Source organism: Panthera leo, chromosome C1 (genome assembly GCF_018350215.1).
Source record: "Panthera leo isolate Ple1 chromosome C1, P.leo_Ple1_pat1.1, whole genome shotgun sequence".
Taxonomy (NCBI): Eukaryota; Metazoa; Chordata; class Mammalia; order Carnivora; family Felidae; genus Panthera; species Panthera leo.
Window position 1 is genome coordinate 132,936,306 of NC_056686.1, and position 17,788 is coordinate 132,954,093.

Sequence of the window (17,788 nt, forward strand, 5' to 3'; positions counted from 1 at the left end):
GTTGTCTTTCTTCTCTATAACTCTAAATCTCATGTTTGCTATGACAAATGGTTAAAAACCTAACTTTTCCCAAAAGATTTTCCTAACTCACTTTCTCACACAGATCTTTCTCTTTGAATTTCTAAGTCTCCATGATACATATGAAAGAGTATGTTTTCTAATCATATATCCTGTTAGTAAATGAGAATAAAACATACATACCTATTAATTTTAATTTATTTAAAATCTATTTCTGGATTAATAAATTAATTTTGTTTTCTTGGGCATTTTTGTACATTTGATTTTTTTTCCTCTAATTCATGGTGTTGATCTTCCTCAGAAGTTTGCTGGTCATTAGTTGTGTGCTTTAGTCTGGGGACAGAACTCTCCCATTTGTCTTCTGGGCTGCCTGATCTCCCTTGTGAGCTATGACATTCTATTTGGGTCCTTAGCTTATTGGTTGTGGTAAATTTCACTTGGATGCCCTTAAAAAATGTTGCACAAATTCAGTGCCTCTGAGCAGTCCTCTTTATTTTGGTCAAGGCTGTATGCTCATTGACCTGTTTTTATGTTTCTTTTAATTTTTTTTAGATTGGAGATGACAAGCAGTGATTTACAATGTTTGAACCATCTGCCATTTTGATAGAGAAATTGTCCACTGTATATACTTTATTTTATCTTCCATATCACTGACAGGGATCATATTTGCATCATCTTGGCTTACACAGTAGCTAAAAGAGTATCTTAAATGTGGCAAATGTTCAATGAATGTTTTTTAGTATATGTGCTGCCGAAGCGAGCATTCAATGAATGTTTTTTGAATGATTTAATTAAACATCTTAGTTCTAATTCATGTTTTAATTCTGACACTATCTTGGGAATATAGTTTTAACCTGAAATGAAACCACAGTATCCCTTTGGATGTAAAATATAAGAAAATATTCATAACCAGAGACAAATTTGGGAATTAGATTTCACTTCAGAGAAAATTACAGTGTTAGATTCAATCTAAATTTCTATAGCATTTCAGCTTAGACTGGTTTTACTACTTTATGCAAAAAAAAAAAAAAAAAAGACTTATAAACCAACTAATTTTTTTTAAATATTGTCCTGGATGCTAAATTTATAGAAATAAACAAAATTCAAAAAAAAAATCCCGTCATCAAGGAGTACATTTGCGTTAGAGCACAGAGATGTTTTCAAGGAGGCAAGTGTGGCTGGAACAGGAGTGCCAGCACAATACCAGATGGTGAGGACAGAGAGATCATGAAGGAAAGATTTTGCAGAAACTTTTAGGCCATTGTGAAGATTTTGGATTTTAATCTGAGCTATATGGGGGGACCACAGGAAGGTTTTGATAGGGGAGTGGCATCATTTTATTTAAATTTTAGCAGAATCACGCTAGCTGCTACGTAGATGTCAGCCTGCTGAGTAGATATTATTCTGAAAGATGTAAGAGTGGAAGCCTGAGATACAGTTAGGGTGCCATTGTTGTTAAACAGGTAAGCAATGATGGGTGCTTGGTTTAGGAATAATAGTAATAAAAGAGGACAGAAGTGGGCAGATTCTGGGCTATTAACTGAAACATGAAGGACCAAAGGAGAAATGAGTTGTGGAGAAAGATAAGTACGTATTTTTTTAAATGTCCCAGAAGTAATATGTTTTATTAACTAAAACCATAGGATAAAAAATTCTTCCAACCACAAGAAGATATCTCTCTTCAATTTCAGGAGACATTTCAATTTCCAAGCTTTTCCTAGAATGGAATGATTGTTACAGGGACAAGTGCTTTGAATAATATTGTTCCCTAGTCCTTCTATGCAGTGTTCATCACCTTCATTTACTTTTTTACTGTCCTGTAGCAGTCATTCTCAAACTTTCTGATCTCAGGACACTTTTACCATCTCAGAAATTATTGAGGACTCTGGGTCCAGCAATGAGTCAGAAACCTCTTACAGTAATTTAAATAGTGGAAGTTCAGTGTAAATAATTATTATCAAGCTTTTATACTAGATTAAATATAAAGATAGAGTTAGTTACCTGTCTATCTTTATATGTACTATATAAAGTCTAAGGGTACCTTGGGACTGAGAGAGAGTTCCCCAAAAAGAACAAACTTGAAAAGGGAATCCTGTCCCCAAGGTTGGGACTCAGACCTTGTTGAAGTTCTAAAAAACCAACTAGATAGTAGAATTTTGCTCAGTTGTCTGGAAGAGCTGTTCCAGAGTCACTGGACAAAGTGAAAGATTCCTCTGAGGAGCAGGTGAGCTGAAGCTAGTAGCCAGGCTTGTAGAGGAAGTCAGAGTATCACTGCCAGAACTGCCGAAACCAGGGGCTAGACAGGCCTCCTCTTTACAAACCTAGTAGACTCTGTGCATTCCTGGGCTGTGTGCAATACAGGTAGGGTGATCTGCTCACTAAATAGCAGATTGATGGGACCTCTGGCATGTGCACATGCAGAGCTAAAGCGAGGATGAAAAGAGTAGTGATCTGGGCTGGGCTGCAGATGTTGCGGTGTCTGGGGGTCCTGACTACACCACTGCTGCCTGACATTGAAAGCTACGGAAAGCATGTTCTCCAGAAATCTGGCAATGAAACTCCTCCACCTCTAGTGTCACTCCAGTGTTCTTATAAACCAACCTTAACTTCCCATTGACTGGCAAAGGAGAAATATTTACAAGGAATAACTCTATTATCATAGAGCAGAGTGGATTCAGAGCTGAGAGGCCATAAGTGATAACCGGCACAAAGTCCCAAAGGAACTTTTATTTATGTGGGTTAAATCTAGTATAAATTAAAGCTATAAAATTTTTAAAATATTTTAAGAACTTATTTAAGCTGGTGATGATAAATCCACTGCATGTCTACATGTAAACACTTTTTATGGAAAAAATATTTTAAAAATATTAGAAAAGTGACAGTTTTACATTTTGCAAAGTTCTTTGATGTCTGCTTGAAAAGAAGACAATTGGATTCTTATATCTGCTTCATTCAATCTATTGCAGTATATTGTTTTGGTAGCAGTATTAAAAAAATCAAATTCACTCATAAAAATATATAGTTAGAAAATGGAAGAATATTTTTTGTTTGTTTTTGTTTTGTTTAGAGAGAGAGAGACCATGAGCAGGAAAGAAGGGAAAAGTGAGAGAGAGAAAGAGAGAGAGAGACAGGGAGAGAATCCCACAGAGGCTTCACACTCAGTGCAGAGCCCAATGCAGGGCTTAATTCTACAACCTTGGGATCATGACCTAAACTGAAATCAAGTGTCAGACACTCAACCAACTGAGCCACCCAGGTGCCCCCAAAAATGGAAGAATATTTTAGTAGTCTTTTCGTATGATCATCGATAGTCTTCTTTGATATAACACCAAAAACTGATGAGATAGCTTCTTGAATGTTGATTACACTGCAAAGTCTGAAACCATATCGATTAAAATTTATACTGTATTGCACTAATATTCATTGATCAATATTGCAGTCTGAATGAATGTTACCAATGCATGATTTTATAACAATTTGTTGGTCATTTGGAAAATATAGTTCATTGATTTCTAAAAATCTATTAAATATTGACACATTTCATTACATAATATAAAAAAAATCACATTCATTAATAGCAACTTTGATCTCATCAAAGCATATTTAAATATTGTGAAGCTGACAAGCTCATAGTGACAGATAAAAGTTTTCCAAAATTTTAATATTCTCTTGAAAACTCAATTTTGTCTCCCTTGTCAGCATATACTATCAGTTACTTTAGTCACTTGTTTATTTTTGAGAAAATCTGACAAATACCCAAGTCAAAATATCCAGAGTTTATCAGTTTGTCATTCTTTTAAGGAAAAATGATGTTTCGTGAAGTTTTTAGTTCAGCTCACAGCCTAATCACACAAGGGCTTTCCTTTAGGTGGCCATCATATTCAGTATGCTGCAGAAGTACTTTATGCATACTTTCCATTTTGTCCCACAGCATATTAGAAATATGTACTCAAAAGCTGAGATTTAATAAAATATGTACTTTTTACAACTTCACTGAGGACATGTATAACTGAAATTATCATTTAATACCTGCCAAGCTGTAGCAGTTACCACTACAATACTACTTGACTGCTAGTATACACCTTGATTCCTGCTAAGGTAACAGCAATTTTGTCCACTGTTGCTTTTAACCATCATTTCTTCTTTTCTTCATCATTTCTTTTCTGTACTCTTGTAGATGTTTTTAGTGCATGTACCTTACTTGTCCTTGAGTTATGACCAGTTATGTTTCTATCTCTGCCATATTTCTAAGCTCCATGACGTCAGGATTTGTATTTGATTTTACTCAATATTTTACCCCAACCACCTCAGTGATTTCCATTTAATAGTAATCTAGTAAGTATTGTTTACATGGGTAAATTAACAGATTTTTTTTCTCCTAAACTGGAGATAGTATATTTTATAATCCTGTTGATGATCATTCCCATCAAGTCCTTCTGTACTTAAGCTGTCTACAATGTCATGTTGTAATATATGTGTGCATTGTAATTTATATTTACCAATACATAGGAGTAATCGTTTGCCTCACAGAAATATATACACGTGTGTGATTTTATTTTAATTATTAATTTACTTCTCTGTATATTTTATGATAATGAGTTCCTTATGGACAAGGAATATGTCTTTTTTCTTTCATTTTGAAAGTATAGTGTGTAGTATCTTGTATGTATGAGTGATTCAAAAATTGATTGCTGATGAATAAATAGACATTTTTTGGATAAAAAGCTTATTCACACATAAAAAAGAAAGGCAATAAATGATGCTGGAATAACTAGGATATCACATGAAAAAAAATAAATCTAGACACAAACCTTATACACTTCACTAAAAATTAACTACAAATATTTCACAAGCCTACATGCAAAAGCACAACTATAGAACTCCTAGAAGATCACATAGCAGAAAATACGGATGACCTTGCATTTGGTGATGACTTTTGACATATAACATTAAAGGCAAGATTCATGAAAGAAATGATTGATAAGTTGGACTCCATTAAAATTAAAAACTTCTCTGTAAAGGACATTTTCAAAAGAATGAAAAGACAAAAAACATAGAGAATGAAAAGACAAGCCGCAGATTGGGAGAAAATATTTACAAGACTTGTTTGCTAGAATATTGTTATTCAGAACACACAAAGAATTCTTAAAGCTCAACAGTGAGAAAACAAACAACATGGGCCAAACAAACAACATGTTATTAGAACATGGGCCAAAGGCTTTAACAGACACCTCACCAAAGAAAATGTACAACTGGCAAATAATAGTATGAAAAGATCATTATCATTGGGAAATGCAAAGTAAAACAACAACGAGATACCACTATACACCTATTAAAATGTCCAAACTCTAGAACACTAACAACACCAAATTCTGGTGAGGGTGTGGAGCAAAAGGAACTCTATTCATTGTTGAGGGAAATGCAAACTGGTATAGTCACTTTGGAAAACATTTTTGCAGTTTCTTGTAAAACTACACATACTCTTTCCATACATTGCACAATTATGTGTGCCTTGGCATATACCCCAAAGTGTTAAAAATTTATGTTCACACAAAAACCTGTTCACAAATGTTTATATCAGCCTTATTCATAACTGCCCAAATTTGGATGCAACCAAGATGTAGTTCGGTAGGTGAATGGATAAATAAATTGAGGTGCATCCAGACAATGGGCTGTTATTTAGCACACACATACACACAACGGCTATCAAGCCATGAAAATACATGGAGGATATGTAAGTGTACATAACTAAGTGACAGAAGCCAATTTGAGAAGTTTGTGTACCAAATAATTTCAAGTATATGATATTTATATATGACATTCTGGAAAAGGCAAAGCTGTGGAGATGGTTAAAAAGATCAGTGGCTGCCAGAGGTTAAGGGAGAATGAAGGATGAATAGAGCAGAGAGGATTTTAGGACAGTAAATTACTCTTTATGAAACTATAATGGTGGATACATGTCATTATAAATTTGTCCAATTCCATAGAATGTACAATACCAAGAGTGAATCTTACATTATAACAGTGTGTCAGTATCAATGTAAGTTTGTCAATTGGCTTGATTATACCATTCTGGGAAGAATGTTGATAATCAAGGAGGCTGTGCATATATTGGGGCAAGTGGAATATAGAAAATCTCAGTACTTTCTGCACAATTGTTCTTTGAACCTAAAACTACTCTAAAAAATAAACTCTATTAAAATAAAAACAAAGAAGAAAGGAACTTTGCTTGTATGCTGGTGTCCACTGAATATAATCCATACTATATAGATAATAAAACATATTCACACAGAAAATTTTATTTTGCCTTATTATAAACCAATTAAGTACAAAATACAGATATTATTAACCATTTCCTTCACTTGTCATAGCTCCACATTCATGCTGTTGTTAACCAGTCCTCCCAATACTGTTAAATGTTATCTTTTGGTAAAGCTTTGGCTGTATAATATATGCAGACAAATGGATGGATTGATAATTAGTTAAACATTTAGATAGCTTAATTGCACTGTTAAAATTATTATAGGAACAATAGTCAACATGTATTGACTATGTACAAAAATTGTGCCAAATGCTCAATATTGTCTCACTTATTTTTCTTAACAACCATGTAAAAAGGTTATATAAGTATATCTATTTTCACATAAGGAAACTGAAGCATAGAAACATCAAGTAAATTTACAGAAAGCCTCACAGCCGTTAGAACCAGTGTTTGAGCCCATGTACTCATTCTATTATGCTCTTAAATACTCTAATGTCACCCTTTTAGCAAAAATAGTCATTAAATATTATGTTAAAAACATGTTATTTTGCTAAACATTCTAAATCAGACACTGTCTAACCTTTTAATGGTTTATAGCCCAAGATGCCCATTGTGCAAATGTAAAACTTGTAAGTGGAATTTGCATTGGCCCTAATCATTTGTTTTACATGATGGTATGAAATTAAATAATTGTAATGATTTGAATTCCACTAACCCTGCTATTGTAATAGAATAACAACCTTCAGGGTCCTCTTTTTACTCACCAGTATTTTCAGGAGTCCCCAAGGAATGCTCATTAAACCTATCTTCTCCCATCAGTTGTTGGCAATTGTGATGGTTCACTTTATGTGTCAACTTCGAGAGTGGTTTTGGATGAAATTAACATTTACATTGGTGAACTTTGGGTAAAGTAGAATGTCTTCCATAGTGTAGGTAGGCCTTTTCGGTTGAGGGGCTGAATAGAACAAAAAGACTGATTTCCCCAAGAAGAGAAAGTTCTCCAATAGGCTGCTTTGGATTTCATCTGCACCATCAGCTCTCCTAGGTCTTCAGTCTGCTTTCCCATGCTGCAGATTTTGGATTTCAGTCTCCATAATCGTGTGGGCCAATTCCTTACAATAAATTCTTTCCTTTTCTTATGTCTTTTCTTTTCTTCTCTTTTTTCTTCTTTTCTTCTTTTCTTTCATTTCTTTCTTTTCTTTTTTTTCTTTTCTTTTCTTCTCTAGAGAACCCGGACTAATATACCAGGCCCCACAATCAATGACCTAGCCTGTCATGGTGCCCTACTTATATGTGGCAATTTGTGACAAACAGAAAAAAAAGGCCTCTTGCTCTTTTGCAGTATTCTGCTAGAAAGCTCCCAAATCAGAGCTGCTTATAACCCAGTGTTTTACACAGTTTTTCTGTACACTTTTTCTTTTATAGTCTTTTTTCTCCTTGGTATCTATGAGATTGGGCTGAAAGTACTCATCATGGTGTAATCAGAATCACGATTCCCCTTCTACAATGACTCTAGTTTAAACACTTAACTCTCATGCACAGCTATTCCTTCTCTTGGGATGAATCATCTCCTCCTGTTACTGTCAGGTTGGTCTGTTACACTATTTTTCTATGACATGCTTCAGACATTTCTGTTCCCCAGTTGAGTTCTTTCCTAAGGATCACTTCAGATGTCATGCAAAAGAAATTTTCTTATGGAATGCCTCACCAGGATTCTAGGAATGCCCAAATATGTCTGAATCTCAACAAAGATAACATTACCCAACAAAGTTAACATTTCTGCAGTCTGCTATAATATGCTGCAGAAATATTCCTTACTCTTGTTCTAATTCCAAGGAATTCATATTCTTTGGGAAAATTAACCCTCATGCATCCTACTTCATTTTTTCACTTGACCAAAGGTTCAAAAAGCACCAAACGCTAGAAGTTCCACTAACTTCACATATGGACATGGAAAGCTCTAATTTTACCCAAATCATATTTGTGTAAGAAGAGTTTTATGAATGAAAGATAAGGAAAAATTCTGTTCTTCTATAAGGGAGTGATTTGATATACATGTACAATGTGTCATCTGACCAGTAAGCACATATTTATGAGGGCAGTGGGGTAGAATGTGATATTTGAACTGTCCCCCCCAAAATCTGTCATATATTAATATTAATATTAATTAATAGAATTATAATTCTATTAATTATATAATTAATTTTATAATATGTAATTAATTATATACAAATAATTATAATTAATATTAAATAATATCTGTCATATATTAATCATCACTGCATAAAAAGATGAGATTAGGGAGAAAAAAGCAAGAATAGAAGAATATACATTCTAAAAAGAAGTTCTGTTTAATTTTTTGAGACAGTGAACAATGACAGCTAATTAGGGTTTAATGTTTAGGTAAGGTCACAACTGAATTTTTGGTTTTCCTCCTATTATTAAGTCTTCTATAAAAAGGTGGAATTTTAGAACCTATTTGAAGATCAGAGAAGAAAATGAACTTAGAACTCCAGGGGATAAAAAGAAGATTCTCCAGACATTAAGATAACTTCACTACTACCCACTCATTATCTGTCTTATAACAATAGCCACCTAGTCAATGATTCATCCAAACCAAATGTGCAAAGTGTGCAACAAACTCTGAATAAGTCAAAAGACTTATACTCCATTTGCTGGTATTAAGATCAAGGTGTTAAAGTTGAGAAAATAGAAAATAAAAGTTGATGGAGAATTCACTGCAGTTGTTAGCTCTAAGGGGTTTCCAAGTCAGCCAACCTCAGTCATCTGTTGTTCAAACAAATGTACCTCTATTATGCCCCCAGAACTATGTCCACTGGCCAGAAGGATGCCCTCTAGGTGATATCAGGAGGTAGCAATGATGCAGGTCTGATTTGAGCTAAGATACATTTCTACCACATTAATATTGGATGTGTCAGTATTTAACTGATACTATAAAGGGCAAGTTTTCCTGTTACTGAATTCTCTACTTATTTTAAAATCTCAAAGTATTATTGTTATAATTATAAGCACAAATTTTTAGCTAGGGAATCCCTCCTTAAAAAAAAAAAAAAGGCTATTAATGATTCTGTATGCTAAAACTTCCACACCTAAAAGTTACAATGTAGTTAATGCCATTATGTTTTCTTAATAACAACTTAGGGATAATATTCTACATTTGAATATCTTCTTAGTGTTAGAGCTAATTTTGAACCAGGATATTTAATACACATTGATAGATTTTTAAGAACAGCATTTGAGTGTAGACTAACAAATAACTTTCTTTTATACTGTAATAGAAACTATTTACTGCCCCAATATGTTAAAACTTTCTTATTCTCTTTAGCTACATCAAGGGTACTCAAGTATGTCCCTTGCTAATACTAGAAAGCATTATTTTTCTTCTCCATATATATTTTCTTTATGTTTATTTATTTTTGAGGCGGGGGGCAGAGGAAGGAGGACAGAGGATCTGAAACAACTAATGACCTGAGCTGAAGTTGGACACTTAACTGACTGAGACACCCAGGCGCCCAATGTATTTTCTAGTCTTTCATGACTATAATGATGTTTCCATTGAAATGCTCAGTCTTAACTATGTATTAATCATACAACAATACTAATCATTGGAAGGATTAGCAAGTTTTAAATAGTGATGATGATTCTGCAAATGGGAAATAGTACCAAAACATCCCATTTTGCCCAACATCACATTCCTCTTAGTGTTTATTTTTAGCTCCTTTGAAATAATGCTTTTGTGCTGTAGAGCAACACTATTGGTTACCTACCTAATATCCACCTAAGACACCAGGTGGCTACCTGCTTTAGAAAAAGGGGCTCCTCCTTAAGACCTACCTAGAGGGTTAATCTTGATTACTGAATATCAGGGCAGTTCACTCCTTTCAAGCCTGATTTAAGAAGAATTTAAGAAGGATTTTTGTTATATAATTTCAGATAAGGACTCCATTGAGGAAATCTAGGAGCCTCTGAAAAAGATTTCATCCCTCTTAGAGAGGTTCACATCCTCTTTCTTCTTGACATTTAGATGGTTATGTGAGGGTAGGATGCTAAAAGCTCATCAGTAACACCAAAAGGGGTCAAATCTAAGGACATTAGCTGACAGGAAGAGGATGCTTGCGCAGAAAGATTAGAGGAATTGGATGTTTGATGATTTCATTTAGCCATCAATTTAATGAATTCTGGAACTTCCTCCCTTGGGATCTTGTTACATGAGGTCATGTGTCCCTGTTGTCTAAGCAGTTTTGAGATGGGAGTAGTACTACTTGCAGCTGAAACAATTCTACTTGATTCATTTTAGCATTTAGGACCCACATGTATTTATTATCTGCTTTCACTTTCTTCTAAGATCTTGAATTTTTGAAAGAAAATGTTAAATCCCTGCTCTCAGAAAGACCAAATATTTTCCCAGATAACCACTGGTGAGGTGTTACAGGACACATTCGGAAAGAATATGTAATGTTTCTTAGGTTTTAATCTGAAATCAGGAATTCCCATCCAACTTTGGTAACTATATAGTTAAGCAATATATTTTAAAACATAGAAGAGTGAATAATGTTGAAATAATTACATTTTAAATTTGGATATAATTTTAGAAGAGCTAAAATTATCTTTATATATACATATTATTATACATTCTCTATCTTATAAACACTTCAAACTAATCTATAATCTGTGTCAATATTATGCAAATGCTGAGATTTGTAACCTAGATGTCTCACTAAATTTTCAGAGAACAACTAGGAAACTGCAAAATTTCTTGTTAGAACAGATGGTCTTTTGATTAATGCTCTAGTGCATAATTCTACCTCTGTTGAGTCATTTTAACAAGAAAGTGTTTTAAGTGTTCCGCCAGTTGGCTGGTCAAATTAGCAACAGGCACTAGTTAAGGTGTAAACCAGAAGCATAAATCCACCTAGTGATGCATGAGCAAGTGAAAGTATCTCTGCAAGAGTGTTTCTAATAGAGAAGATAGTGAATTAAGATTTTCAGAAAACAGCATGGAAAAAGCTTCTCATCAGTCTAAATTACTAGCCAATGGCAATTATTATATGATACAGGTCTATGTTAAAACTAGTCATTTAAATATTTCAAATAAATCAGAAATAACCAAAGTAATCAAAGTCCTTTGGATTGTGTCTTTAAAATGTTCTGAGGGAAGAAATGAAATGCGTCAATACTGGATTTAAATCAACTCAAATAACTGGAGAAATGGTATTTTCAACTCACATATTGATAGCTCATTAGACTTAAAAATGTGCATTGGCATTATCCACACACAGCCTTCCATTAATAACCAAAAACTTTTGCATTTAAATAATTCTGATAAAAAAAAAACTTCAAATTTGAAATGTAGTTATGAATCTACTTATTTTTTCTTAGAAAATTTAAAAGCTCCAGGAATTTATCACTCAATTCCAATATAGTTCATTTCAGAGGTCTTTTTGTAAAAATGAAGACTTTTAGATTAAGCTTTTCCCAACTGCTGCTTCCAGTTTTAGCATATTACATAATTTTGCTTAAAAAAAAGGTTTTTGAACTTTTAACTTTGTACTATGGGCTAAGTCATGAGTTATTAGTTATTAGTACTCTTTTATATAAACTGGAAAGAAGTAAAGTCAGTGAATAGGTTTAGACTTCCCTGAGCATGTTGCAGGTTCCTCAGTCTGCTGGTGGATCTGCAGGATTCAAAGTAAAAGGGTATGTGCTCTATACCATTTCCCAGTTTTTATGTTCATCTCCTCATTAGTTTCCTCCAGCATAATTACTTAATGATAATACAATTAATGAGGATTAGTAATGGTCCTCCATTATTGTGGTCTTCCAGAAGCCCTAGTCCCTTTAAGGAACTTATTCATATACACATATATTTTCCTAACTTTTAACTTATCTTAGCCTCCCAGTTGTACTTTGATATATTTACGAGTTGTTTACATGGGCAAAGTAAGTGTCAAGTGATATAGGATGGAGGCCATAATGTTTATATCTCACATGAGAATTAGTACAGAGCATGTTATATTGTGGTAACAATCACAAGGGTTCTATGGTTTAACAAAACAAAAGTTTATATCTCTCTTGTATGTAACCTGTTAGGGATTAGGGCAACTGTTTAGGACAAGTAGGGCCCCAGCAACTGAGACTGAACTGATCTATGACTTTATCATATCAGCATGAGTCCTTGTCTGCTGTTGCTTTAGGAGAGGAGAGAGCTTGAGAGTTGTTTGTTGGCTTTTCCAAGCTTTGTCTTGAAATGGCACACATCCCTGCTGCCCAAAGTCTGCAGGCCAGGATGTGTTAGATGGTCAAGGGGAACAGGGATGTGGTGGTGCATGTGTAGTATTTGGCAAGTGCAACTGTTGCTGCCATAGTGGTAATTTGAAAATATTCATCCTTCTTGATAACAACAGCAACAACAATGAAAATTCTGCTGACAATTCAGAAATGGGGGTGAATGAACAACAGTAGATTAAATTCCACACATGAGTGAAATCATATGGTACTTGTCTTTCCCTAATTGACTTATTTCACTTAGCATTATACCTTCTAACTCCATCCATGTTGTTGCAAATGGCAAGATTTCATTCTTTTTTATGGGTGAGGAAAATTCCATTCTTTATCCGTTTACCCATTGACGGACACTCAGGCTGCTTCCATTCTTGGCAATTGTAAATAATGCTGCAGTAAACATAAGGGTGCATATATCTTTTTGAATTAGTATTTCCATTTTTGGGGGGTAAACATCCATTAATGGAATTGCTGGATGATATGGTAATTCTATTTTTAATTTTTTGAGAACCTCCATACTCTTTTCCAGTGGCTGCACCAGTTTGCATTCCCACCAACAAGTATTCCTTCTTCTCCACACCCTTGCCAACACTTGGTTTCCTGTATTTTTTATTTTAGCCATTCTGAAAGATGTAGGGTGATATCTCATTAGGGTTTTGATTTGTATTTCCCTGATGACTAGTGATGTTGAGCATTTCTTCATGTGTCTTTTGGCCATCCGTATATCTTCTCAGATTCAACAGTTTTTGACAGATATCTGGCATTCATTACTGATGCCACAATTATAAATCCCTAGATATGGTAATTATCCAGGATAAACTACTGATGACAAAAAGACGGGAAACAGAATGGGAGAGACACTGTTCTAGTTCATATAATCTTACATTATATGATGTAATATTCACAACAACTGTACTGACAAATTAGTTAATGGGCTCAGAGAAGTTCAGTAACTTTCCAAAGTCAATGTTAAAACAGGGATTTGATCTCATGTCTACCTGATTCTAAATGTTGTGTATTACCTCAATCCCATAATGATTTCCCAAAAGAATATTTAGTACTCTAGCAAAGAAAAACATCTTCATGAAAAACTGCATGACCTTCCTTTCCTCTTTCCTTGACATACTGTTTACTTTCATATATGATAGGGATTTCATTCACCCTTGCCAGCAAGAAGCCCACCAGTTGACAGGCTTCGTTAAATATGGTTTCGATGCACAAGAATTACTGTTTAAATATTTCCCCTAGACTTGGTCTCTGCATTTTTCTTCTTTAAGTTGGAAAAAGTTGGACAGGCTAGGTAGACATGTTTTGGGGAAATAATAGGGTTTGTGAGAATGGATATCACTTTTATATGTATATCAAAATATTTGAAAACAATGACTGTTCTAGGATTAAAAAGGGAAGGGTCATCCTGCTGAATCTAGTTACATCATAGTCCCCTTTCCATTCCAGAAGACTATCTATGGAAATTTCTTTGTTTTTATTTTTTTTTAATTTTTTTTAATGTTTATTTATTTTTTTGAGACAGAGAGAGACAGAGCATGAACAGGGGAGGAGCAGAGAGAGAGGGAGACACAGAATCCGAAACAGGCTCCAGGCTCTGAGCTGTCAGCACAGAGCCCGATGCGGGGCTCGAACTCACGGACCGTGAGATCATGACCTGAGCCAAAGTCGGACGCTTAACCGACCAAGCTACCCAGGCGCCCCTCTTTCTTTGTTTTTAAACTGGAGGTCAAGACATTTTTGACGAAAAAGAGTTTTCAAATTTTTACTAATTTGTTCAGTAAATATATATTTATTGAATAAATTTTTATTGAATTTTTAAATACTAGGTACCATAGGCATTGTGTATAATTAAACTGTATTTACTGCTTCCTTTCAATTTTCAGTCAAAAAGAGGGGGCAACATGGAAATTGTATGAGGGCAGAAAAAAGAGTAGTCATCCCCTCTCCATCACTGCAAACATAACAAGATGAACAGATTCCAATGTTGTAATAGAATTTTCAATTTAAGGACATGGGGACAAAAGCACTCTCAAAAATTTTAATGTAACAGAGTCTTGGCTTTCATTCAGCTCCTCAAGTCTTGGATCATCCTCTGGGCCAGAGCAATAAGCCAAGTACTTTTCTATTTATTATCCACATTGTTGGTGACAAGTTTGTATGTCAGTCTTTTACATTTGTTGTTTCATTTAAGCAGCATGTTCTTCCAGCCAATAAATTTTGTTACCGATTTTGGAATTTAGGGGTGAAGCAGAGACGAATTTTTAAGTGGATCTTTGTGCTGAAATGGGAAGTGGCTTTTGGCATGTGCTTGACCTACATTGTAGAGATTACTTAAAATTTGATGCAGGTGATCTGATCAGGAAGTCACAGTCTTAAATAATGCAAAGTTCTAACCAACCACTGAGATGTGTTCACACTTACATGTCCACTGATGTCATCAGGTACAGGTTCAATATTTTGAACCTAGGATAGAGAAGCAGGCAGAAGGTGGTTTAAATTAAGGAAGAAGGAACGACATCACCAAGATGGTGACATAGTTGTTTCTGACTTCTATCTCATTCAGAATAAACAACAACTATTCACAAATAAGATACCACTGAGAGATCCTAGAACACAAAAGTGAGACTGAAGTAACCCTCTCCCCTGCACCAAAAAGGCCACAAAAAAACCCACAAAAAACCCAAAAAACAAAAAACAAACAAAAAAACATTAAAAGGGTAAGAGAAGAGGCTACACATTGACCACATTTTCCCTCCCCCAGGCTAGCATGACGTCATGTGGAGAGGTCTCCCCTCTGCCTCCAGTATCTAGTGGGAAAAGAAGACCCAGGGAGTACAACCAGTACCTCAGAATTGGAGTTGCCTTGTGGGCACCCCTAACCTGATCTTGCACTATGGAGATTACAGAGGAATTTGGGGCTCAACCACCCAGAGTCTGACTGTAAAAGAGAAGAGGGAAGGAGCTGGCAACAACCAGCACATGGGTATTGGCATACTGAGTTCATACCTGCAGTGCCCAAGTAATTACCCAACCAGGAGATTTGTTCATCTACAGAGCTAAGATGGGGCACACTATGACTAGAGAGCTTGTCAGAGCATAGATCTGCCTCATTTGGATGATCAAGTGAAGAGCTTTAGTGGCTCTAGAGCCCTGCTTGCCCACCTTCAGCCAAGGAGCTGAATCACAACCCAACCCACTGTTGAAAGCATTTTCTAACCCAACTGATCAGAAGGGCTGGTGACAACTCCTGGAAACAGTGCAGCCCAGAAACAATTGAGCTGAGAGGAGGACGGGCAGAATTGATTGTCCCCAGAACAAGGCCAATACCAGATATGAAGCATTACCATGCTCTACACAGGCAGGGGACTAATTTATAGCCAAGGCTCAAGGTAGTTCCTGCCCCATCCAATTGGGAAAATTAAGATATTTTATGTGAGGTTCATGGTAACCAAAAGTGAAATTCCTATAGTAATTAAACAACAAAAAAAAAAAAAAAAAAGAAAGAAAAAGAAAAAGAAAAAAGAAAAAAAGACATGATAAATAAGTCAAAGCATATTGATGCTATAATACATCAAAACACACGTAAAAGACAAAAGGATAAGAAACAAGGAAGAATGGATCTACAAAATAACTAGAAAACAACAAAATGACAATAGTTAAGTCCTTAACCTATCAATAATTACTTTAAATGTAAATAAATTAAATTCCCCAATTAAAAGACAAAGAACGGCTGAATGGATTAAACACACACACACACACACACACACACACACACACACACAAGATCCAAAAACATGTTGCTCATAAAAGAATCACTTTAGCCTGAACGACACACAGATTGACAGTGAAGCAATGTAAAAAGACATTTAAAGCAAATTGTGATGAAATAAAAGGGTGTGTGTGTAACTATACTTATATGAAACAAAATAGATTTCAAACTGAAATTATAAAAAGAGACAAAGAAGGTCATTATATAACAATAAAAGTGTCAATACATAAAGAAGATATAACAACTGTAAATATTTATGCACCTAATATTGTAGCACCTAAATATATAATGCAAAATATAAAAGAGCTAAAGGGAGAAATAGTATTAATACCATAATAATTGGGGACTTTAATACCTTACTCTCAATAATTAATAGATTACATACAGAGAAAGTTTCAGTGGATTTGAACAACACTATAGACCAGATGGGATTTACATGCATATACAGAACGCTGTATTCAACAATAGCAGAATACACATTCCTCTCAAGTACACATGTAACATTTTATAGGATAAACAATATCTTAGACCATAAAATGAGTCTTAGCAAATTGAAATTGAAATCATGCCAAGTAGATTCTCTAGCCACAATGGCATGAAAATGGAAATCAATAATGAGGAAATCTGGAAAATTTTTGAACACATAAAATATTAAACAAGACTCTTCTGAACAACCAATAGATCAAAGAAGAAATTAAAGTGGAAATAAAAGTTCATTGAGACAACAATAATGTACCAGAACTTGTGGGATGCAACAAAAACAGTTCTAAAAGAGAGTTTTATAACAATAAATACCTACAGTAAGAAGCAAGAAAGATCTCAAGTTAACAACTCAACACTATACCTTAAAGAAAAAGAAAAAAGGAAATAAAATTTAGCACAGAAAATAAATAATAAAGATTACAGTATAAATAAATAAGAAAGGAGAAAAATAATAGAAAAGGATAGCCAAACTAAAAGTTGGCTCTTTGAAAAAATTAAAAAAAAAAAAACTGAAAACCCTTAGCTAGACTAACTAAGGAAAAAAAAAGAAGGGCCCAAATCAACAAAATTATAAATGAAAAAGACATAACTGATACAACAGAAATTAAAACGGCCATAAGAGGCTACTATGATCAACTATACACCAACAAATTGGAAAACCTAGAAGAATGGAAAAACTCTTACAAACATAAACTTACCAACACTAAATCAGGAAGAAATAGAAAATCTGATTAGACCAACTACTAGTAATGATATTTAATCAGTAACCTAAAATCTCCAACGAAGAGAAGCTCAGGACTTAATGGCTTCACTGGTGAATTTTACCAAACTCTAAAGAATTAACACTGATCCTTCTCAAACTCTTCCAAAAGATCAAAGAGGAGGGAGCACTTCCAGACTCATTGAAAATACTCAATGAAAGATTAAAAGGTTTTCCTTTAAGA

The 17,788-nt window shown here is 34.5% G+C and overlaps 1 long non-coding RNA gene across 7 annotated transcripts in view; it reads right to left on the reverse strand.

Moving 5' to 3' along the window:
* Positions 1–17,788, reverse strand: part of LOC122226004 — a 58,420-nt gene that overhangs the window by 24,769 nt on the left and 15,863 nt on the right. For 6 of the 7 annotated variants that reach the window (XR_006205444.1, XR_006205443.1, XR_006205441.1 and 3 more), the window contains one exon: positions 15,014–15,055. The exons of the other annotated variant lie outside the window; for it this stretch is intronic. This is a non-coding gene — a long non-coding RNA (uncharacterized LOC122226004). The remainder of the gene's footprint in view (positions 1–15,013; positions 15,056–17,788) is intronic. 7 annotated transcript variants of the gene reach the window in all.